The sequence below is a fragment of the Pongo pygmaeus genome, chromosome 18 (assembly GCF_028885625.2).
Source record: "Pongo pygmaeus isolate AG05252 chromosome 18, NHGRI_mPonPyg2-v2.0_pri, whole genome shotgun sequence".
NCBI classification, from domain to species: Eukaryota; Metazoa; Chordata; class Mammalia; order Primates; family Hominidae; genus Pongo; species Pongo pygmaeus.
This window is the reverse complement of record NC_072391.2, coordinates 42,306,538-42,331,001: the sequence shown is the minus strand read 5'-3', so window position 1 is coordinate 42,331,001 and position 24,464 is coordinate 42,306,538. Positions and strand designations below refer to the sequence as shown.

The 24,464-nt window shown below is 37.2% G+C and overlaps 1 long non-coding RNA gene across 9 annotated transcripts in view; it reads left to right on the top strand.

Moving 5' to 3' along the window:
* Positions 1-3,820: 3,820 nt before the first annotated feature.
* Positions 3,821-24,464, top strand: part of LOC129015541 (uncharacterized) — a 38,695-nt gene continuing 18,051 nt past the window's right edge. For 7 of the 9 annotated variants that reach the window (XR_008494616.2, XR_010124401.1, XR_010124397.1 and 4 more), the window contains exon 1: positions 3,821-4,167. This is a non-coding gene — a long non-coding RNA (uncharacterized LOC129015541). The remainder of the gene's footprint in view (positions 4,168-24,464) is intronic. The other 2 variants (XR_010124396.1, XR_010124399.1) reach the window with 1 other exon arrangement.

The following is a 24,464-nucleotide window of genomic DNA, read 5'->3' as shown; positions in this document are numbered from 1 at the left end:
TGCTTCTGCTTATGAATTGTACATGAGGTCTTATTATGTTGCCCAGGCTGGTCTCCAACTTTTGGCCTCAAACTATTCTCCCTCCTCATCCTCCCAGTGTGTTTGGATTGCATGGACGAGCCACTGCACCTGGACTCTTTATTGTTTTTCTGACATTTTTATGAGTTGATGGTAATTTTTGAAAAGATTTATAAATATGTATCTCTTTAGAAAGTTTTTCATTTTTAATATAGTGAAAAACACATAAGATTTATAAACTTAAATACTTTAAGTACATAGTTAAATAATATTACATATATTCTCATGGTTATGCAACATATATCTAGAATATTTTTATATTGCAAAACTAAAACTCAATACCCTTGAAACGACAACTACCCCTTTATCTCCTCCCCTAAGTCTCTGACTAATACTATTCTACTTTCTGTTTCTAGGAGTTTAATTACTTTAGATGTCGTATTTAACAGGAATCACACAGTGTCTGTCCTTCTGTGACTGGCTTATTTTACTTACATAATATCCTCAAGATTTATCCTTAGTGTAAAAATTATCAGATCTTCTGCTTTTAAAAAACGGAATAGTATTTCATTATTTGTATATTCCAAATTGTCTTTATCCACTCACTCATTGAGGGAGGTTTGGGTTGCTTCCACCTGTCCACTTTTGTGAATAATTCTACAATGCATACGGATATACAAATAACTCTTCACTTAGCCATATATTTGAGAGCTGATTTCTGTGCTCTAGTCTGTTCCATTGATCTGTCTGCCTGTCTTTATGCCAGTTCCAATCAGTTTGGCTACCATAGTTTTACCCTGCATTATCATAGTATTACCATAGTAATACATTATGAAGTCCAGGAGTGGGATGACTCCAGTATTATTTCTATTTTTGAAGGTTGTTTGGCTCTTTATAGTCCCTTTAGATTCCATATAAGTTTTAGAAATTTTTTTGCATTTCCGCAAAATAAAATGACAGTTAAAATTTGATTTAGATCACTTTGGGTAATGTGGATGACTTCACAATATTATCTTCCAAACCTTGAAGAGGAGCATGCTCAAGAGTGTGTTGTTGGCCGGGTGCAGTGGCTCATGCCTGTATTCCCAGCACTTTGGGAGGCTGAGGCGGGCAGAACACCTGAGGTCAGGAGTTCAAGACCAGCCTCGCAAACATGGAGAAATCCTTTCTCTACTAAAAATTCAAAAATTAGCCTATCGTGGCCGGGTGAGGTGGCTCATGCCTGTAATCCCAGCACTTTGGGAGGCTGAGGTGGGCGGATAATGAGGTCAGGAGTTCAAGACCATCCTGGCTAACACAGTGAAACCCTGTCTCTACTAAAAATACAAAAAATTAGCCGGGCGTGGTGGCAGGCACTTGTAATCCCAGCTACTTGGGAGGCTGAGGCAGGAGAATCTCATGTACCTGGGAGACGGAGGTTGCAGTGAGCCAAGATCACGCCACTGCACTCCAGCCTGGGCAACAGAGTGAGACTCTGTCTCAAAAAAAAAAAAATTAGCCAGTCGTGGTGGCAGGCACCTCTAGTCCCAGCTACTTGGGAGGCTGAGGCAAGAGATTCACTTAAAACCAGGAGGCAGATGTTACAGTGAGCTGAGATTTCACCACTGCACTCCAACCTGGGTGACACAGCAAGACTGTCTCAAAGAAAAAAAAAAACCCACAAGAGTGTGTTGTTTAATTTCTGAATATTTGTAGATTTTCCAATATTTCTTCCACTATTAATTTCTAATTTTATTCCCTTTTAATAAAAATGATAGTTTGTAATATTTTAACCTTTTTTTCTTGAGACGGAGTTTTGCTCTGTTGCTCAGGCTGGAGCACAGCAGCTCAATCATGGCTAACCAACAGTCTCGATCTCCCAGGCTCAAGCAATCTTCCCACCTGAGCCTCCTGAGTAGCTTGAAGCACAAGTATGTGCCATCATGCCCAGCTAATTTTTTTTTTTTTATTTTGTAGAGACAGGGTCTCCTTATGTTGCCCAGGCAGGCCTTGAACTCCTAAACTCACTCAATCCTCCCACCTCAGCCTCCTAAAATGCTGGAATTATAGGCATGAGCCACCATTCCAGCCCATATTTTAATATTTTAAAATTTAGTAAAATTGTTTTGTGTCCTAGTAGGTCACCTACCCAGAAGAAAGTTTCATGACTTATTGAAAAGATTGTGTATTCCAATGTTGTCGTGTGGAGTGTCTTTTTTTTCTTTTTCTTTTTCACTTCTATTCACTGTGAGTAGTGTTTTCTATATGTCTTTTAGGTTTGCACAGTTTGCAGTGTTATTCAAATCCTCTGTTCTCATGTTAATATTCTGTCTGGTTTTATTATTCATTACTGATAGTAGGCTAATTGTGTCTCTTAGTATTATTGCAGTATCTATTTCTTTTTACATTTGTGTCAAGGCTAGCTTTATATGCTTGGGAACCCTGAGGTGAAGTGTGTATATATTATTAATACAGTTTCCCCAGTAAATCGACACTTTTATCATTATATAATATCCTTCTTTGTCTCTTGTTTCAGTTTTGACTTAATGTGTATTTTGCATAATTCTGACCACTCTTGCTGTCATTTGATTGCAATTTTCCTAGAAGGTATTTTTCATACTGCCACATTTGACTTCTATTACTTGTATTGCACATTGCTACAATGCAGGATTGCCTATTTTAAAAGTTTAGGCTGCCTCAAAAGTCAAAGAGGCCAGAAAGACTGTATAAAATCTAAAATTTAAAAATAATTCTCATTGGCCAAGCCCTTGCTGACTCGCGCCTGTAATCCCAGGACTTTGGGAGGCTGAGGCGGGTGGATCACTTGAGCTCCGGAGTTTGAAACCAGCCTGGCCAACATGGGGAATCTCCATCTCTACTAAAAATACAAAAATTAGCCGGGCAAGGTGGTGCATGCCTGTAATCCCAGCTACTTGGAAGCCTGAGGCAGAAGAATCGCTTGAACCTGGGAGGCAGAGGTTGAGCCCAGGTTGCACCACTGTAATCCAGCCTGGGTGACAGAGTGAGACTCTCTCTCAAAAAATAAACATAAAATGGCTGGGTGTGGTGGCTCATGCCTGTAATCCCAGCACTTTGGGAGGCCGAGGTGGGTGGATCACGAGGTCAGGAGTTCCAGACCAGCCTGGTCAACATGGTAAAACCCCGTCTCTACTAAAAATACAAAAAATTAGCTGGGCGTGGTGGAGCACACCTGTAGTCCCAGCTACTCAGGAGGCTGAGGCAGAAGAATCACTTGAACCCGGGAGGCGGAGGTTGCAGTGAGCCGAGATTACGCCACTGCACTCCAGCCTGGGTGACAGAGCTAGACTTAGTCTCGAAAATAAAATAAAATAAAATAAAATAAAATAAAATAAAATAATTGTCATTATATTGTTTTCACTTTGAATAATACACACACACACACACACACACACACACACACACTCCCCCCCGACACACACAAAGTGAGGGAGACAAAGAGAGAAATAGAAAGAGGATCTTGCTCTGTCACCCAAGCTGCAGTACAGTGGCCTAGCTGGGACCACAGACAAGTGTGATCACGCATGGCTAATATTTTCTCTCTCTTTTTGTAGAAAAGGCGGGGGGCGGGGTGCTCAGACTATCTTGTCCAGGCTGGTCTCGAACTCCTGGTTTCAAGAGCTCCTTTCGCCTCAGCCTGTCAAAGTGCTGGGATTACAGGTGAGATCCACCATGCCCGGCCACATGTATATAATTTCTAAATAAAAATAACCTTATGTACAAGGTTAAATGCAAACGTCCCACAGTGAGGGCTGGGCTTCAGCATAAGGAGGAAGTCCTGCCCCACAAGGACTGCAGCTTGGAACTTTCCACTGTCCTCACGTGGCCGCGAGTTGACACACATCTTCTGTCACTCAGGACCCGAGGGGGCAGAGCCTGAAGCCCTATTATCCAGTCACTGGTGCTGGGGTGAAAACTGTCCAATCAGGCGATGAACTGCAGAGGTCGGGGCGGTCTTCCTCACCCGGCTGGTCCTTTGTTTCCTGAGTTTGTGCTCCTGGCTCCGGGTACCCTCTGGTCTCCACTGCTTTGTCTCCTTCACGCCTAGATGCCCTAAATGGCTGTGCAGTGGCCTCTGTGGCTCTGTGACTTGCACGAACTGAGAAATTTATGAGGAGACGCCAGGACATGGTGAGTGTGGGCAGCCTGGCTTTCCAAGGGGTTGGGCTGTTGGTTGGTCCCGGCTGGAACCGGCTGAGGCAGGACCAGGCCTCCTCCCCCGGGGGCCGGTTCCGGAGTGTGGGACCCGAGTCCCCTCCGGCGCTGCTAGGGCCTCAGTCCCCTCAGGCTGTGGCGTGCAGAGGGGCCGGCATCCTGGCTCGTTCCTGCCCGGCCACTTTGGCCCCATCAGGACCCGTCTCTGGGCAACTCTGCCCCCGAAGCCCCGCATCTCCCCCGTTTGTGCAGGGACCACGGGAGGTTCATCAGGGGGAATCCCCGCTTGGGGTGCGGGGTTCCTGCATGGCGGGAGCTGTGGCCCGGAGGGTCCGCAGTCTCTCCCTTCTCCTGTTAAAAATTAAACTGAGGCACCATTCAAATATTAGTTTAATCGAGCAAACAGATAAATGAATTGGGAGGCCTCCAGCCATGGTTTGTGGTTTGGGAGTCCCCGGGAGGGACTTGAGTAAGAGGCTTTTGTAAGGTTCTTGAGAAGTAAACCACATGCAGTAATTCATTGGGTATAGTAATGTAGCTGCCTTATTTGGATTACTCAGGTAGAAATTTTCTCTTCTGTGATCAGAGCCATTTGTGGTTGATTAAGCCTGAATTTCCTTTCCCTTCTAAGTTAGTAATTTGCAATAAATGCATTTAGCAACATTTTAATTTCCCTAGATAGAAAGTCGGAGCTACAGCCACCTCAGTTGAATTTTCTCCTATTTGATTATTTCAACACTCCACAGGGGAACTGGTTTTTCTCTGCATTTCCCAAATGTATGTCAAGCAGGGTCTCAAATCCACCAGGATTTTCCTCCAGTCTAATTATTCTAGGGCTTGCGGCAAAATACTACATCTCCAGTTAATTCCTCAAATTCCCAAATGTCAACTTTCTTTCTCCACCTCACATTACAAACTATTTGTTCTTTTTTGTACATTTCAAACAGATGTAAGTATTTTAATTGTTTATGATTTTTCACAGAGCTGTGGATGACTTTTTAAAATATTTATGTTTTTGAACACTTCACATGAAGAAAAACAGAATAATCCCAACACTTTGATGTAAGAGATCTTTGTGCCTCTCCTCCTTTTACCTTCCCTAGGCATTGACACCTTCTCAGGATATCTATGGGTTGTGGTTCCCCTTTAAAAATTTTTTAGGATGATATGTCCTTAGCCACTCTCCTGTCTTTACTTGTTTCTGGGCTTCAGAAGTGTCTGGGGATGATCCCAGATTTCCACAGCAGCCATGTCTTTTGGAGTGTCTAGTGACTATCAGCTGTAGAGTCATCTCATAGTGGACAGCCTGAGGTATAGGGGTGAAGCCTCTCAGGGAAGCAGCCAAATGCCTTGGTACCGAGAGAAATCTTTTGGTATACTCTTCATGTAAAAAGCAAACCCCGGCCGGGTGCGGTGGCTCGCGCCTGTAATCCCAGCCCTTTGGGAGGCCGAGGCAGGCAGATCGCGAGGTCAGGAGATCGAGACCATCCTGGCTAACACGGTGAAACCCCGTCTCTACTAAAAATACAAAAAATTAGCCAGACGTGGTGGCGGGCGCCTGTAGCTCCAGCTACTCGGGAGGCTGAGGCAGGAGAATGGCGTGAACCCGGGAAGCGGAGCTTGCAGTGAGCTGAGATCGCGCCCCTGCACTCCACAGCCTGGGCAACAGAGAGAGACTACGTCTCAAAAAAAAAAAAAAAAAAGCAAACACCTTGGGGTATGAAAATTTTCTTCCCTCAAGCCCAGTTTTCATTCCTTGGAAATAAAATTGGTGTGCAGTGAGTTGGATAGTGGTACTGAGGGGAAAGACAGACATAATTACTGCCTTCTGAATTTTCTTAGACTTTGAAGGCTGGTGGGGGGCGGGGGGGGGACGGGCGGTGACTATAATAAAGGACAAGGAAAACCTACCACAGTGAGGTGGTGGAAGAACGTGCTAAGCAAAATACATTGTGGTCACACAGCAGGGACAGTGCAGTGTCTCCTGGGAGGGTGGTCGTTGAGCACTTCAGTGAGCAGGAGGGGATAGGAGGATGTGTCACATGATGAGATGACCTGACTTGATCCTGGAGTCAGAAGTGTCTGTATTCCAGCCAGCACCACCCTCCCTGAGTTTGTCAACTTGAAAGGATTTGTTCTATTATTTGAGCTTCTATCTTTCATGAAATATAAAATGCATTTCATAAATGGAGTTGGAGAGATAAATGCAGTATTTCCAAAGAAGCAAAAAATCAGTGAGTTTTCAAAAAATGGATTATTTTTCATTTGTTAAAAGTTCTTTTTTCACCTTTTTTCTTTCCCTGAGTATGTGTGATAGGTTTCTGACATCTGTTCTTTTCCTTTGGATGATTTTAAATGGAATTCTAGGGATTTTACTCAAGAATTCTAGCAGGGGAAGAAATTGTAACTTCTATTATGGCTGTTGAAAATGAATACATTTCTGTTTGTTAAAAAGCATGATAAATTGATAAATTAAATAGATTTGCTCAAATATTCGGGTGGAGAATTTCCTTATCTGAACATGGCATATGAATACTAAATGCTGTGGGACTACCTTGTCAAGTACTCAAATATGATTATGTGTTTACTAAATAATTTGTTATCATAGAATAATAATTAAATGGCATTTTTGTTGTCTGAAAGGGATAGATAGGTACATCTTTTTATAAAGGTACTAATTCCCTTCGTTAATCTATAACACTCCCTAAGAGTGTTTTGTACATCTTGGCTATTCTTAGACATTTTTGTGCTCTCTGAGATTTTAGAAGTAGGTTTTCTTTAGTTCATCAACAAACAAAACAAACTTGCTTGTGAATTTCATGAAACTTCATAAAAAAGAAGATCTATTTGGGAGAGTTTAGACCATGGTGATGTTTATTCTTTTTCCTAAATACCTATGTTGTCTTTCCATTTATTTTAGTATACATTGATGTCTTTTAATGTCTAGTTTTTCTGTTATAATACTTTTATACTGTTTGTTACACGTATATTAGGACTTCAGGAAAATTAGTTTTAATAGGCATCTTCTATAAATTTACTTTCAATAGCTTGTTGCTAGCAATTCAAAATTTGCTGAGATTTGTGTATTGAGCTTCTATTCTGGACACTTCCTACAAATATTACATATGCAGTAAATGTAAAAAACAATTGCAGTCAACTGTACCACTGTGAAGGGAATGCTTGTGTAATGACAACCAGTCAGAGGCTTGGAAGAAGCCTTCACTGGACACACTCACTTGAAATGATTCTGAGAGGCTGAATCCATCCATTTCTCTCCATATTACACCAGTATTGTGAATTATATGATAATTTTCTCTTCATAGTTTTAGAACCTGTGTATGTATCCCTATGTTAGTACATTTTATGTTTTATGAAAATGTCATTATTCTGTATGTGATGTTTTCTGTTTTCATAATTATGACTCTTCCATGGATTTCTAATTTATTTGCTTTTTTATTTGATAGACGACTTTTCAATGCAGTTTTAGGTTGATAGAAAAATTTAGTAGATGTTATAGTAAGTTCCCATGTACTCCTCCCCAGCTCATAGTTTCCCCTGTTTTTAAGTTTTTGCATTTATGAAGTATATTTAATACAGTTGATGAGCCAGTGTATTATGTTTGGTGGTGAAGAGAACTGATAAAGAAAAACATTAATATTTACTAACATCCTTACTTTACATTAGCATTCACTCTTTGTATTTTACAGTTTTGTGTCATGCATTCCCTATCACAATATCATACAGAAGAATTTCACTGTCCTGAAAATCCTGTGCTCCATCTGTGCATCAATCTTCTGCATCTCCTATTTTCTCTTTCTCTCCATTGATTCTTTTTACTTTCTTTATAGTTTTGCCTTTTCCAGGATGTTATTTACTTGGAATCATTTTCTATGTGGCCATTTTTGCATAGCATTTTATTGTATGAATATCCTAGAGTTTACCCAACCACATATTGAAAAGCACATTATGGTTGCTTCTAGTTTTTGGCAATTATGAATAAGGCTGCTACAAATGTTCTTGTGAAGACTTTTATGTAGATATCACTTTTGAACTCATCTGGGTAAATGCTCAGGAGTGTAATTGCTGAATTGTATGGTAAAACCTTGTTTAAATTTGTAAGAACATACCAGACTGTCTTCCATATGGCTGAGTTTTTTTCATTGAATATTTCTTATTACACAGTGAAGAAGAGTTCATATTGCTTCATACTTTCACCAGCATTTAATGGTATCAAGGTTTTATGTTTTACCTTAGTTATAGGGTGGAACTTCATTCTTGTCTTAATTTGGAATTCCCCAAAAACACATAATGTTGAATATTTTGTCATGTTTATTTGCTGTGTATCTTGGGTGAGGCGTCTTTCCAATTTTTTGTTCATTTTTTTAATTGGTTGTTTTCGTAAAGAGTTTTTTAATGTGTTTTGAATTCTATTTCTTTTTTTATTTATTATTATTATTTGAATTCTATTTATCAAATTTGTATTTTGTAAATATTCTGTTCTAGTCTGTCTTCTCATTCTCTTAACAATATGTTTCATAAAACAGAATAAATTTCAATAAAATCCAATCTATCCATTTTCTCATTCACAGGTTATACATTTGGTATTGTATTTGAATTCTCATTGCCAAAGCCAATGATGTCTAGAATTTCTCCTATGTTATATTCCACAAATTCTAAATTTTGCATTTTACATTTAGGTTTATGATCCATTTTGAGTGAATTTTTGGAAAAGTTGCAGGGCCTATGCCTTATTTATTTCTTTTCAAATAAATATCCAGGTGTTCTGGAAACATGTATTAAGAAGACTACTTTTTTAACTGAACTTTGCTTATTTGTCAAAGATCACTTAACTGTGTGGATTTATTTCTGAATTTTCTTTTCCTTTTTGTTTTTTCACTGCTATATCATGATTGCTATTTGTGGGTTTTCTGTTGTGTTCTCTTCATGTATTTGTTTACTCTTTTCCAAATATCGCATTATGTTGATTACTGTAGCTTTACGGAAAGTCTTAATATTAGGTAGTGCCAATACTTAATCCTTTTTTCGTGTTGACCATTCTGTGTCTCTTGGCTTTTCATATAACTCTTATAATTAATTTTCTGTTAGCAACATCATGACTTGTTAGAATTTTAGTTGGGCTTGTGTTGAATCTATAACTCAAATTGGGGAGAAATTACATCTTGACAATATTGAGGTTTTATGTTCATGGACATTAAATGTCTTTCTATTTATTAAGATCTTTTGTGATCTTTTGTGGTTCTTTCATTAGAAATTTGTAGTTTTCATTGTATATAGATCTGTGTGTCACAAAGGTCTATATGACAAAACTGAGACAAAGACAAACTGATGGATTCTTCCAGTTTTTGTGGATGACTCTGGGCTGGGGTGTTCCTTTAACACATACGCAGACTGTTGAAAACTCTGCTTCAGTCTTCACTTTCTGCTGAGCTGAGCCTGAAGGTCAGCCAGTGCTGAAAATGAGGGTCTTCTCGGGTCTTTAAGAAAATGTGTTTTTCGTGGTTATGCACAGAGTGCTTTGTCAATTTGCCAGTACACCTGGGTGCTTTTTAATAGCCTAATTTGTAAAACAAAAAAAACTCACGCTAGATTTTTATTCTTGGCTTTATGTGACCTACTGTATGTGTCGTCTGTAATCTATTCTCCAGTGGGCTGCTGGCTTTCAGTTTCCTTAAAATACTCCCAAGTAACTCATGCCAATTTTTTAAACTGATTTTTTTCTGACTTAGAGAAAAAAGAGAGCATTGTTTCAGACCTTTGGATAGCCTTAATAAAGATTTTAATGTAACAACACAATACTTTGCAAGTAAGACCTCCTCTTTTCCCTCTGGAACCACTGAGCAGAGGCCCATACTGGCAACTCAGGATGTTGTTTTTAAGACTGACATCAAGTAAGGGAAGGATTTGGGCAAGGACACATAAAGAGTCCACAAGGCTTTTCTCCTGTTCTTCATTGTGTTTCTTGATTTTGTATTTACATGGTTGCTGTAAAACTCGATGGTTTTCAACAGGTTTTACAACATATTGTTTCTGACAGTTCTACTTGTTTTTCCCTGTTTCTGTGGAGGAGCAGGTGTTTGGAGCTGTACATTCTTGCCATTTTGCTGATTTTACTCTCCCTGGGCTCTCAGTTGTATTTCATTGATCTAAATGACTTTCCTTGTGTCATTACTACACCATCTTGATTAAGTTTGCTTTGAGGCAAATTTTGAAATTGTAATTTGTGAGTCCTCTTATTTGGCATCTTTTTAAAGATTTTTGAGTATTCTTAGTCCCTTTTAATTTTATATGAATTTCAACATCAATGCTTCAGTTTTTACATGGTAGTCACCTTGAATTCTAATTGTACTGAATCTAATTGTACTGGATGTAGACTGTTTGGGGAGTTATTGTCATCATAATGTATTAAACCTACTGATTCATAAACATGGAATGGTTTCTCATTTATTTAGATCTTCAACCTCTTTCAGTAAGGTTTGTAGTTTTCAGATTACAAGTTTCGTTCACATTTTTAGAAATTTATTTCTATGTATTTATTATTTAATTGCTATTGTAAATAGATTTGTTTTTGCCTCAACTGCATTATTAGATATTTCATTGCAAGTGTATAGAAGTAGAATTGATTTTCGTATAATAATTTTGTACCTCTGACCTTGGTGAATACATGATCTTGGTTGCTTCCAAGTTGTGAAAACTACAATTAATACTGTTGTAAACTTTTTTGTGCAGGTTTTTGTGTGGACTTACATTTTCAATTCATTTGAGTAAGCTAACCTTTAGGAATTTGTTTGGAGTTCAGAAGACACCACCCTGCCACATAGGATCGAGTTAAGAAAAACTCATTTTATGCAAATCAAGTTTATGTGGGCCTATGATGAGGTTCATGGAAAAGCACTGTGTATAGTTGTGTGAATTTGAGCCCAGTGATTTACTATGTATTAATCTTGCCTTGTGTAGCAGATGTTCTAGGAGGTGCTGCAATGACTAAAACAGAGCAAATAATTGTGCCCACTTGAAGCTGATATTCTAGGAAAGAATAAATATATAATACAAGTAAAATAAACAATGTGTAAGATAGTGGTTACTGCTAATGTGGGAGGAGAGTGTGGTAAAGAGAGCAGAGGTCTAAACTGGGTGCCTCTCTGAGCATTTATTTGTGTGTTTCAGCTGCTAACTCTGACAGTTAGCAAGCTTGTGTGTCTTTGTCTGCGTGTATCCACCTTTATGTGCAGTGAAAATCTGCTTTTGTATTTATGTCTGGGTGCTATGTGTGTATTTGATTTAAAATCACTAATACTTTTGTGTTCTTGCCTAATTTCCTAACACCTTTTCTTACCATGTTGAATAGAAGTCGTGAGAACAGACATCTTTGTCTTATTTCTGATCTTAGGGAGAAAGCATTTTGTCTTTTAACATCAAGTATGATGTTAGCTGTGGGGTTTTTATAGATGTCTTACAATATCTTTTCTATTTCCAGTTTATTTAATGTTTTTATCATGAAGAATGTTGAAGATTTTCAAACCTTTTTTCTTTGTATTTTCCCTATATTAATACCTTGCCAGATGTATTATTAGAGTATTGTTATGGAGTATGTTCTATTATTCAGAGTTGTCCTGTTTCTCTATTGATAGTGTCCTCTGAGAAACAAATTCACTATTGATGAAATCATGTATCTATTTTGTTGTTGACTGAGCTTGCATCATATGCAAGAAATTATTCCCACATCTAATGGTATGAATATTTTGCCGTATCTTTTTTTTAAATAGTTGTTCAAGTTTAAGTTTTTCTTTTAGGTTTTCGATGCATTTTGATTTCATTTTGTATACAGTGTAAAGTATAAGTCCAATTTTATACTTCATTATGTGAATATCTAGTTTTCCAAGCAAATTTTTTTTTCTGAAGACTTTCTTTTCCCACTGAATAATAACCCTGGCAACTTGTTAAACTATTTTATCATATATGTGAGGATACCTTTCTGGGCTCTATTTTATTTCATTTGTTTGTAGTCTCTATCCCAGTACCACACTGTTCTGAGTAACATGACTGTGAGTAACTTTTGACGTTAGGAAATTTCTCATTATGAAATTAGAGCTTTGAACATTTTTATCTCTTTTTTTGCGATTGTTTTGACTATTCTTGGTTCCTTGAGATTTCACTTGAATTTTAGAATGTCAGTTTCTGTTTCCATTTAAAAAAAGTTATTGGGCTTTTGATTGGGATTGCATTGCATTTATAGATAATTTTAGGAGAAATTGCCACATTAGTACTTTTAAGAGAGTTTCCAAGATGGCTTACTGGATGCAGCCAGGAAGTGCTGCTCCCAAAGAGAAAGACCACAATTTTGACTACATCAACATAGTTTGAATAGATATTTGGAAAGAAAATGCATAGTGTGGATAGAGAAAAGATGCATTTTCTAAGACTGAAGAGCAAGGAAGCTGGGGTGCCCTTATGGGGTGCCTGAACGCTATGACTGCTTTTTGGCCCTGAGTGGCACCTGGGGAAGAAGTGAGTAAAGGGACTGGGAGACTGCTCAATCTCGCTGCAGACCACTGGGATCCTGGCTGCAGGAAGCTCCACACCCCCATGGACATGTGAGTTGGCAAGGAGATCTCCCTGGAGAGTAGATGGAGATGGAGCTGTAGCAGGCACAGAGCCAGGACTTTTTAGCATGGATCAGGTCTGGTGGAGCTCAGCCATAAAGTCCCACCTCTGGGGCTGCCTATCTCTCTCAGAGGCTTTGGCCCCAGCTAAACTGCAGGGAGAAAGCAAGGCCTGCTTACCCGCAGGACTGGACATGTCTATCCTGTAGGCATGCCTGTCCACCAGCCTCTTACATGGCCCCTGCCTGGCTTCCTGGGAGAAGCATGTATACATTGTAGTTTCTGCTACCCAACCTGGATGCTTTGCTCCACCTGAATGCATTCTGGCAGCCCAGAAATCCCTCAGATCCCTCACCACAGTTGGAACCTGGCCCTAAGCATCAGGAAGAGGGAGTCATGAGCAAGTCCTGGCACTCCAGTGCTGTGGCCTGTGGTTCAGGAGTGCCAAGCTGGGATCTGTGCTTGGCAGTTGAATGGGGGAGGAGCCCACAATCTTCAAATACTGAGAGGCCAGATTCACACAGTTTCACAGGCTGGCGTGGGCCCTAGGCACACCTCTTTCCACAGGGCTGTTATGGTAAAGATGCAGGGTATTTTTCTAGAAGACATCTCCCTGAGGAAGCCCCACAGCTTGAAACACCTAACAACAATGACAATAATGATAATGATAGTAATAATAATGGGCATAGTGCCAGTGATTGGAAGTGAGTCTCTCAAGACTCATGAGCAGACCTGTACCACAGAACATAGTTGCAAATATGAAGATACACAAAGGAACTGCATGGCAAAGAACCTATCTACATCCCACGGCTCTCAAGTGCTGTCTACTTGATTGCAGTGCAGATTACACCACCAAAAATCACTTTACTTATTCTTCCCCTGTGAAACCAAGAGCAAGAATTCAACAACAAAGACCCTGTACAGAGTCCTAGTCCTCTGAAAACCTTCAAAAAAGAAAGCCAATGGACTATACTCAATTTATACCCCAATTAGAGGTATACCAGTTCTCTCAGATGAGAAAGAATTGGCTCAAAATCTCTGGCAATGCAAAGAGCCAGAGTGTCTCCTTCAAGAGAGCCTACTAGTGCCCCAGTGATGGTTTTTAAGAGTCTGAATTGTCTAAAATGACAGACATGGAAAAAAGAGCAGGGAAACTCATTTAGATTGAGAAGAAAGTTGAAAACCCAAGGAAGCCAAGCAATCCAGGATGTTAAATGATTCTAAACCTGAAAGATAAAATACCAATCTTAAGAAATATCTAAACTAAAAAATTCTTGAGCTGAAAAATTTACTGTGAGGATTTTATAATAAAATCAGAAGTATTTCCAGCAGAATAGACTAAACTGAGAAAAGAATCTCAGAGCTCAAACACTGTTTTATTGAATCAACATAGACAAAAATAAAGATAAAAGAATTAATAAAAATGAACATCCCCATTGAGAAATATGAGATTACTTAGAGACCAAATGTACAATTTATCAGCATTTCTGAGAGAGCAGGAAAGAGAATAAGCAAGTTGGAAAATACGTATGAAGATATAGTTCATGAAAGTACCTCTAATCTCACTAGTGAGGTTGCCATTCGAATCCAAGAGAACGCCAGTCATTCCCTAGTCAGATACAATAATATATGACTGTCTGTATTAGTCAGTTCTCACATTGCTATAAAGAAATACTTGACACTGGGTAATTTATAATGAAAAGAAGTTTGGTTGGCTCAGAATTCTGCAGGCTGCAGAGGAAGCATGGCAGCATCAGCTTGGCTTATGGGGAGCCCACAGGAAACTAACAACCATGGCAGAAGGAAGAAGGGGAGCAAGGAATCTTACATGGAAGAACAGGAGCAACACAGAGAGCAGGGAGGTGCTACCCATTCTTAAACAGCCAGATCTCATGAGAACTTTATCTCGAGGCAGCACAAGGGGATGGTGTTAAACGATTCACAAGGATCTATCCCCATTGTCCAATCACCTCTTAGCAGGCCCCACCTCCAACATTGAAGATTACAGTTCCACATGTGATTGGGGCAGAATCACAGATCCAAACCATATTGCTGTTTCCATGTCACATAGTCATCAGATTCACCAAAGTCAGTGCAAAAAAAATTTTAAGGTCAGTTAGAGAGAAAGGGCAGGTTACTCACAGAGTGAATTCCATCAGACTAGCAGCAGCCCTCTCAGCAGACACCTTGCAACCAGAAGAGATTAGGGGCCTATTTACAGAGTTTTTAAAGGAAAAAAAAAATTAACCAATAATTTTATATCCCTCTAAACTAAGCTTCATAGGTGAAGGAGGAAAAAAAATTTCCTTTGACAAGCAAATGCTGATGTGATACATTTAAACTAGACCAGCCTTACAAGAGGTCTGTAAGGTAGTGCTAAACATGGATTCAAGTGAATGATATCTGCTACCAAAATAATTCACTTAAGCACATAGCCCACAGGCACTATAAAGCAATAATGCAATCAAGTCTACATAACAACCAGCTAACAACATGATGGTGAATTCAAAATCACACATATCAATACTCACCTAACATGTAAGTAAGCTAAACACCACAGTTAAAAGACACAAAGTGGCATCCTGGATAAAAAGACAGTACCCATCCATCTGTTGCTTTCAAGACACACCCTTTGCCTCAGAGTAAAAGGGTGGAGCATGTTCTACCATGCAAACAAAACAAAAACAAGCAGCAGTCACTATTCTTATATTGGATAAAACAAATTTAAACCAAAAAAAAAATAAGAGGGACAAGAATAGCATTTTGATAAAGGGTGCAATCTAACAAGAAGCCTTAACTATCTTAAATATATATGTGATTACCACTGGAGCATCCAAATTCATAAAATGACTTCTTCTTTGCCTACCAATGAAAAGAAGAATGACAAGGGCATATTGATAAAGGATAAAATCCTGTGAGAAGCCTTAAATATCTTAAATATATATACACTTAATATTGGAGCACCCAGATTTACAAAATGACTTTTTCTTTGCCCACAAAAAGGCTTAGACAACATCACAATAGTAGTAAGAGACTTCAACACTCTACTTACAGCATTAGACATTTCATTGAGGCAAAAAAAAAACCGGGAAAACTCCGGAGTTAAACTCAACACTTGACCAATTGGATCTAATAGACATCTATTGAAAACTCCATCGAACAACTACAGAATGTACATTTTTCTCATCTGCACAAAAAAACATATTCTAAGATCAGCCATATGCTCAGTAATAAATAAAGCCTCAATAGATTAAGAAAAATTAAAATCTCACCAAGCACACTGTTGGAGCACAGTACAATAAAAAATACAAATGAATATCAAGATCTCTCAAAACTACAGAAATACATGAAAATTAAACAGCTTACTCCTGAATAAATGCTTTGTAAACATCAAAGTAAGGCAGAAATATAAAAATTATTTGAAATTGATAAAAATAGGAACACAACTTACCAAAATTTCTAAGATGCAGCCAAAGCAGTGTTAAGAGGAAACTTTATAGCCCTGAATGCCTTTATCAAGAAGTTAGAAATGTCTCAAATTAACAATGTAACTTTGCACCTAAAGGAACTTGAAAAAAAGAACAAACCACCCCCAAAGATAGCATGAGAGAAGACATAACAGCAAATAGAGAAGAATTTAATGAAGTTGAGATGCAAAAATGTATACAACAGTTCAAGAAAACAAAAAATTGGTTCTTCAAAAAAAATTGATAAGCTCCTAGCCAAATTAACAAATGTAAAAAAGAAAGAGAAGATCCAAATAAGCACAATAAAAATGACAGAGGTTATATTAGAATGGATCACATAGAGATACAAAAGATCTTCAGGGAGTACTATGAACAGCTCTGTACACAAATTAGAAAACTGGAGAAAATGAATAAATTCCAGGAAGCACACAATCTCCGAAGATGGAATCAGAAAGAGAACAAAACTCCAAGTAGACTAATATCAACTTCTGACATTGAATCAGTACTAAAGAACCTACCAACAACAACAGCAACAACAAAAAGGCCTGAAATAGATAGATTCGCTGCTGAGTTTTACCAGACATACTAAGAAGAAATGATATCAATCCTACTAAAATTATTTCAAAATATCGAGGAGGTGGGGCTCCTTCCTAACTCATTCTTTGAAACCAGCAGTAGCATGATACAAAAATCTGGCAGAAACACCGTGGAAAAACAAAACTTCAGACCAAGATCCCTCATGAACAGAAAATGTAAAAATCCTCAACAAAATACTAGCAAACCAAATTCAGCACTATATCAGAAAGGTAATACACCATGGTCAAGTAGGCTTTATTCCTGGGATGCAAGCTGGTTCAACATATGCAAACCAATAAATGTGATTCACCAGCTAAATAGAATCAAAAGTAAAAACCATATGATTTTCTAAATAGATACACAAAGGTCTTCTTAATAAAATCCAACATTACTTCATGGTAAAAATCCTCAATAGACTAGGCATCCAAGGAACATACCTTAAAATAATGAGTCATCTATGGGAAACCCACAGTCAACATCATACTCAATAGGTTAAAAACTTAAACTATTTCTATGAGAACTGAAACAAGACAAGGATGCTCACTCACAGCACTCCTATTCAGCTCAGTACTGGAAGTCCTATGCAGAGCAATCAGGCAAGAGAAAGAAAAAGCAACCAAACAGGAAAAGAAGTCAAACTATCTCTCTTCGCTGAAAATATGATCCTATGCCTAGAATATCCTAAAGATTCTGCCAGAAGGCTCCTAGAATTGATAACTTTCGTATAGTCTCAGGATACAAAGTCAGTGTAAACAGTACTGATTATGGTGAAATAAGTAGCATTTCCATACACCAACAATTTCCAGGTCAAGAGTGAAATCAAGAACACAATTCCACTTAAAATAGCCACAAAAAAGAGAAATACCTAGGAATACAGATAACCAAGGAAATGAAAGATCTCTTCAAGGAGAACTACAAAACACTGCTGAAAGTCACACACCTACAACCATATGATATTTGACAAGGCTGGCAGTAACAAGCAATGGGGAAAGGACTCCCTAGTCAATAAATTCTGGGATAACTGGCTTGCTGTATGCAGAAAATTGAACCTAGACCATTACCTTTCAACATGCCCCAAAATTAACTTCAAATGGATTCAAAATTTAAGTGTAAGACTTCAAACTATAAAAATTCTGGAAGATAACCTAGGAAATACTTTTTTGACATCAGCCTTGGCAAGTTGTTTTTGGCTAAGTCCTCAAAAGCAATTGCAACCAAAACAAAAATAGACAAGTAGGACTTAATTTGACTAAACAGCTTCTGCACAGCAAAATAAACTATGAACATGGAAAAGAGGCATCCTCCAGAATGGTAGGAGATATTCACAATCTATGAATCTAACAAAAGCCTAATATCCAGACCCTAGAGGGAACTCAAATCAACAAGCCAAAAAAAGAAAAAAAAACATTAAAAAATAAAAAATGGGCAAATGAGATGAACAGATATACCAGAACAGAAGACATACAAGTGGCCAACAAACATGAAAAATTGCTCAGCATCAGTAATTATGAGATAAATGCAAATCAGAACCACAACGAGATACCATCTCATGTTAGTCAGAATGGCTATTACTGAAAAGTCCATAAATAACATGCTGGCAAGGCTGTGCAGGAAAGGAAACACTTATACGTCATTGGCAGGATTGTAAATTAGTTCAGCAATCATGGAGAGCAGTCTCGAGATTTCTCAAAGAACTTAAAACAGTACTATCAATTTACCCAGCAATCCTACAACTGAGTATATACCCAAAAGAAAATAAATCATTCTACCAAAAAGACATATGTACTTGAATGCATCACTGTGCTATTCACAATAGCAAAGATGTGGGATCAATCCAGATGCCCATCAATGGTATATTGGATAAGAAAACCTGGTATGTATACACCATGGAATACTACACAGCTGTGAAAGATAATGAAATCATGTCCTTGGTATCAACACAGGTGGAACCAGAGGCCATAATTTCAAGCAAATTAATGCAGAAACAGAAAGCCAAATACTGCATGTTCTCACTTATAAGAGCTAAACATTGAGCATACATGGACATAAATATGGGAAGAGTAAACAAGGTGGACTACTAAAGTGTGCAGAGGGGAGGGCAAGTTAATATACTACATATTGGTTGCTGTGCTCACTACCTATGTGCTCCAAACCTGAGCATTATACAATATTCCCACATAACAAATCTGTGCCTGTAACCCCTGAATCTAAAATAAAAGTTGAAATTTTAAAAAAAGTCTTTTCACCTATGAACACAAGACACTTTTCCATTTATTTGTACCTTTAATTTCTTACAGCAGCATTTTGTAAGTTTTTATTGTACAAATAGTTTGTCATCCTGGTTAAATTGATTCCAGAGCATTTTATTCTTTTTAATACTGTTGTTCATGGTATGGTTTTCTTAATTTCCTTTTCAGATTAATCATTACTGGTGTGCATCAATGTAAATGAGTTTTGCAAGTTAATTTTGTATCCTGCAACATTACTTAATTTGTTTATTCTAAACTGTTTTGAGGTGTTTTTCTGTTTGTACAATCTTCAGAATTGTGTGCATATATGATTACTGTGAACAGATATTTCTATTTCATTCTTTTTAACGTATGCATTTTTTTGTTTATTTTTATTTTTGTTATTGCTTAAGCTAAAATTATATATACTCTGTTGAGTGGAAGTGGTAAAAAAGAGGAACTATTTTTAGTTCCTGATATTAAGGGAAAACATTTTTTGTATTTCACTGTTGATTATGTTGTGTGTTTGTACAATGAATGAGTAATATCTTGTAGAATGCTTTTTCTGTGTAAATTGAGATATTGTGGTGTTTAACACTACTAATGTGGTATAATATGATTATTTGTTTGTTTATTATTTAATTATTTATTTATTTTTAGAGACAGGATATTATGATGTTGTTTAGACTGCTCTTGATCTCCTGGACTCAAGTGAACCTATCACCTTAGCATCCTGGGTAACTGGGATTACAGGCAGAAGCCACTGTGCCTGGCTACATTTATTGATATTTATATGTTAAAACATCTTTGCATTTCAGTGATAACTCTCAATTAGTCTTGGTAGATAACCCTCATTATTCTGCCAAATATATTTTGCTAATATTTATTTTATAGTTTTTATATTATTTATAAAGAACATTTTTCTTCAACTTTCTTTTCTTGTAGTGCTTTTGTTAATTTTTTGCGTCACTGTAAATTTTGGCCTACCTCATAGAATAAATTCGGAAGTATTTCTGCATCTTCAAGTTTTTGCAAGAGTTTGAGGATAATGGTAATTCTTTAAATGTTTGATAGATTCAGCAGCATAATAGTTTTGTACTTTTTTTTTCTGGAGGGGTGATTTTTTCATCAATCTGCAACTATAGGTCTGTTCAGATTTTCTATTTTTTCATGACAGTGTTAGTACGTTGTGTATTTCTACATATACATGTGTCCACTTTATCAACATTATTCAATTTCCTTGTGGTCTCTTAGAGACTTACTTAACAAGATCTGAGGCATACAGTTCTTTTAGTTGTATTCTGCTACCATGTATTTATTCTGCTGCTGATGTAGCGGTAATGTGAGAGCTGAGGCAAAGCACTCTGTTGACTTATGCATTAGCCTCATTAAAACAAAACAAAACAAAACAAAACAAAACAAAACAAAACGGTGTATCCCTAGGCTGTGAATTTCATGAGGACTTCTCACTCTTTACCTGTCTTAACTGGATCAAGAAGTTTAGAGGGAGATGGAATTGGGCATTTCTCTTACTCCAGGAAGTCTGGCTCTGGTAAAATCTCAGTTGGTTAGGCTTTTGATACATAGTTTATATTGAAGATAGGAATGTTAAAAAGAACATTTTGTGGGCATAGTTAAAAATGGCTACATTTCCCTTCCTCTTACTGGAATCAAGAAGCATTTTTTCTATGATCTTCCCTGTAAAAGCCATGTCATGTTTCTGAAAGTAAAGTTCATAAATTTGTATACCCTGAAAATGTTAATTCTTAAACTTTTAGCCATTCATCAATAACGGTTTGTTTTCTTACACCTGTATTTGTTCCCATAGGGGTTTCTTGTGGTTTACTAATCAAGTAAGTAATAATTCTCTGGATGTGTGTGTCCTTCTGTCTAATTTGGGATGGTGATTTGCCCTGTGAACTTATTTTTCTGATAGATGTTAGGAGAATTGCTGGCCTATGTTTCCTTTTTCAGTTTCGCTGATGTGAATGTCGCCTTCTACGTCCTTACTTGCCAGGCTGACCAAAAGGAACTATCTTCATTTTTTGATGGTTGTCTCTGACTACTTTTAATCCTAAACCGTGTGTGTGTGTGTGTGTGTGTGTGTGTGTGTGTGTGTGTATAAAATAATACAGTAAGAGGAAACCTGGGTGGTCCCTTTTCTGGTACCAGCAGCAGACTGAAACCATTCAAACCCCTGTCCATGGGAATAAATTTTCACCCTAGCATGCCACCTACGCTCAATAAAAATCCAGGCCTGCCTCCTTTTCTTGAACATTCAAGCCATGTCAGATCACCTTCAAAGGCCTTCCTACTTACCTCACAAATGTAATTTATGTGAGTAGTAATTTCTTACCCTCTTAAAGCCACATCTTTGCAAGTGACTAACAGTTGGTGCCATAAGCAGACTGTTCAGACATTGCCCACCAACCTGAGAATCTGTCTTCTCTTGCTAACTTGCTCTGCTGCTTAATGTCTGGCATGCACTTTGACCTGCTGCTTCCGGAGGAGTTAGTGCTTTGAGCTGTGCTGCTCTGTTTATTGTTCTGCCAAATTTGTGAACTAAAACTCAGACTTCCACATTACAGGGGGAAATGACACAAATTGTGGGGTTTGATTCAAACATAATAAATCTTTAAATTTTTATCATGCAATATAGTCACAAACGAATGAATAAAACATTTATCATAAGTTTTAGTGATAATAATGAAAACATTCTTAGAATCATCATCAAGATTTATAATGGGGCCCTTGGTACTCATTAGTTTCCTAACGGTCCCCTCCTGGAATCATCTGTTTTTCTTCTTAGAAGACCACTGCTATGCTTTGGCTTTTTAAGATGTATTTATCATCTGTTATTTTTCACTAATTAAAGTGATTTTAGTTTTGTCTTTTCTGATATTTCAATAAATTATTACTAATGGTATTAAAATGAAAAGGTTTATCAGTGGTTTTCTTTCCCCAGCATGTTTCATGCATGCTATAGTCTAAGGCTGTGGATAATCCAATTCAGTCATCTATTATAATGACTATAATGTTTGGGCTTTCTCAAGTCCATTTTTTTGCACCACGGAAAAATACTCCTATAATTTTACATTACATTTCAAAGTGCAAATGTCCAAATTCTCAGAAAATTAAAGGAAGAATTACTGGGCTGTAGATTGTCATAAAGGCCAAATGACAGGAAATAGTAATTGAGAGTCTCAATTTACTCATTTATGCACACATTTATTAGCTTGCTATGGTCATTACCATGTTGGATTCTTTAGTTGACTATTTTTTTCTGCTAATCAGTGTCAAGTGTCATCTAATTGACCTTTTTTTGTTATTTCTTCATTACCAAGAATGTGACTATTTATTAAGCTATGGTCTTTCATCTTCTAAGTGTGTTTTGCTTATTTAAAACATTTTTAATCATGTCTTTATTTTTACTTTTCACACTATATTGCAGATTTTTCTTCTAATGTTATTGTTTTTTAATTTTTATACATTTTGATATATTTGAATCTGTCACTCCCTTCTTCATTGCTTAATTTTTATATAAAAATCTGCCTACTCTGCTATCAAAATTATTTTCTGTTACTTCTGGAAGTGTTCTAGTTTTATCTTTCATATTTGAGTCTAAAATAGATTACTGACCATGAAATAGATGGTAATGCAATGCATTTTTCCATTGCATGTTAATTTTCGTTGTCGCCTGTTTTAAGATGCTTGTGATTTTTTCCATTTTTCTACAATGCTTGCTCTATTGTTAATCAACTTTCCCCATAAATACCAACTTCCTGAAGACTCTTTTTTCTTTCTCTATTTTTTTATCTGTTTGCTAGTATTATGCTATCCTGAATATTATATTTGAATATACTTGATATGTGGTAGGCATGCAATCACTATTATTCTGAAGACACAATTGTTAAACAGTCGCTATTTTTATTAAGTTTGGAAAAATAATTTTTGTTGACTACTAAAAAGTCTCTTTGGAGGATTTATGGAATTTTATAAGGATACCATTTGGAACATATGACACCTTGATGATATTGAGTTTTCTCTGAGAACATGTACCATCTCTTTACTTACTGCATTTTGCTTTTAACCCTTTGTATGTTTTCATAATGGTAAATGAAATCCTTCAACTTCTAGATTTAGAAATCTCTTCAACGTTTCTTGTAGGGCTAGTCTAGTGGTAGTGAATTCCTGCAGCATTTGATCATCTAGAACAGACTATTACTTATTAATGAAGAATAATTTTGCTAGATATACTAACCTTGCCTAGCGATTTTTTCTTCTAGCAGTTTGACTATGTCATCCCATTCTCTCTAGCCTGTAAGAATTTTGCTGAAAAATTTGCTGTGTCTGGTGGTCTTTTTTTTTTTTTTTAGTATGTGATTACATGCATTTCTCTTACTTTTTGTTAGGCATCTCCCTCCATCTTTGACTTTTTAGACAGTTTGATTAAAATGTGCCATGGAAAAGACCTTTACACATTATATGTGGGGATCTTTGAGCCTCCAGTATCTGGATGTCTAAACATTTTACTGGACTTGAGGTTTTGATTTATTCTTTTGTTAAATAGGTTTTTAAACTCATTTGTTTTCTCTTTGCCTTTTGTCTGGAACACGAATAACTTAAATATTTTGTCACTTTATTTCGTTCCATATGCCATAAAGGCTTTACTCATTCTTCTTTCTTTTTTGTTTGTTTTTGTTTTTTGAGACAGAGTCTGGTTCTGTCACCCAAGCTGGAGTGCAGTGGTATGATTTTGACGCACTGCAACCTCTGCCTTCTGGCCCAAGGCATCCTCTCACCTCAGCCTCCTGAGTAGCTGGGACTACAGGTATAGGCCACCATGTCCAGCTACTTTTTGTACTTTTTGTAGAAATGGGGTCTTGCGATGTTGTCCGGGGTCTTGCGATGTTTTCCAGGGTCTTGGAACTCCTGAGTTCAAGCAATCTGCCCACCTCAGCCTCAAAATTTGCTGGTATTACAGGTGTGAGCCATGATGTCTGGACCTTTTTTCTTTATTCTTGCCTGATTGGGTTATTTCTAAAGATCTATCTTCTAGTCTTAAGATTCTTCTGCTTTATCTAGTCTATTGTTAAAGCTTTTGAAAGCATTTTCTGTTTCTTCCAATAAACCCTTTAGTTCCAGAAGTTATTTTTATGACAATATTTATCTGTTACATTTTCAAATTATATCCTGAATTGTTTTTCTGATTTCTTTGTATTGTTTGTTACCATTATCTTATATTCCGCTAAGTCTTTTAAAATAAATATTTTGAATTTTTATCTTAGATTTTGAAAATTTCTTATTAAAACCTTTTTCTGGAGAATTACTGTGTTTTTATTTTTTTGGAGGTATCACATTTTCTTTTTCATGTTTCCTGT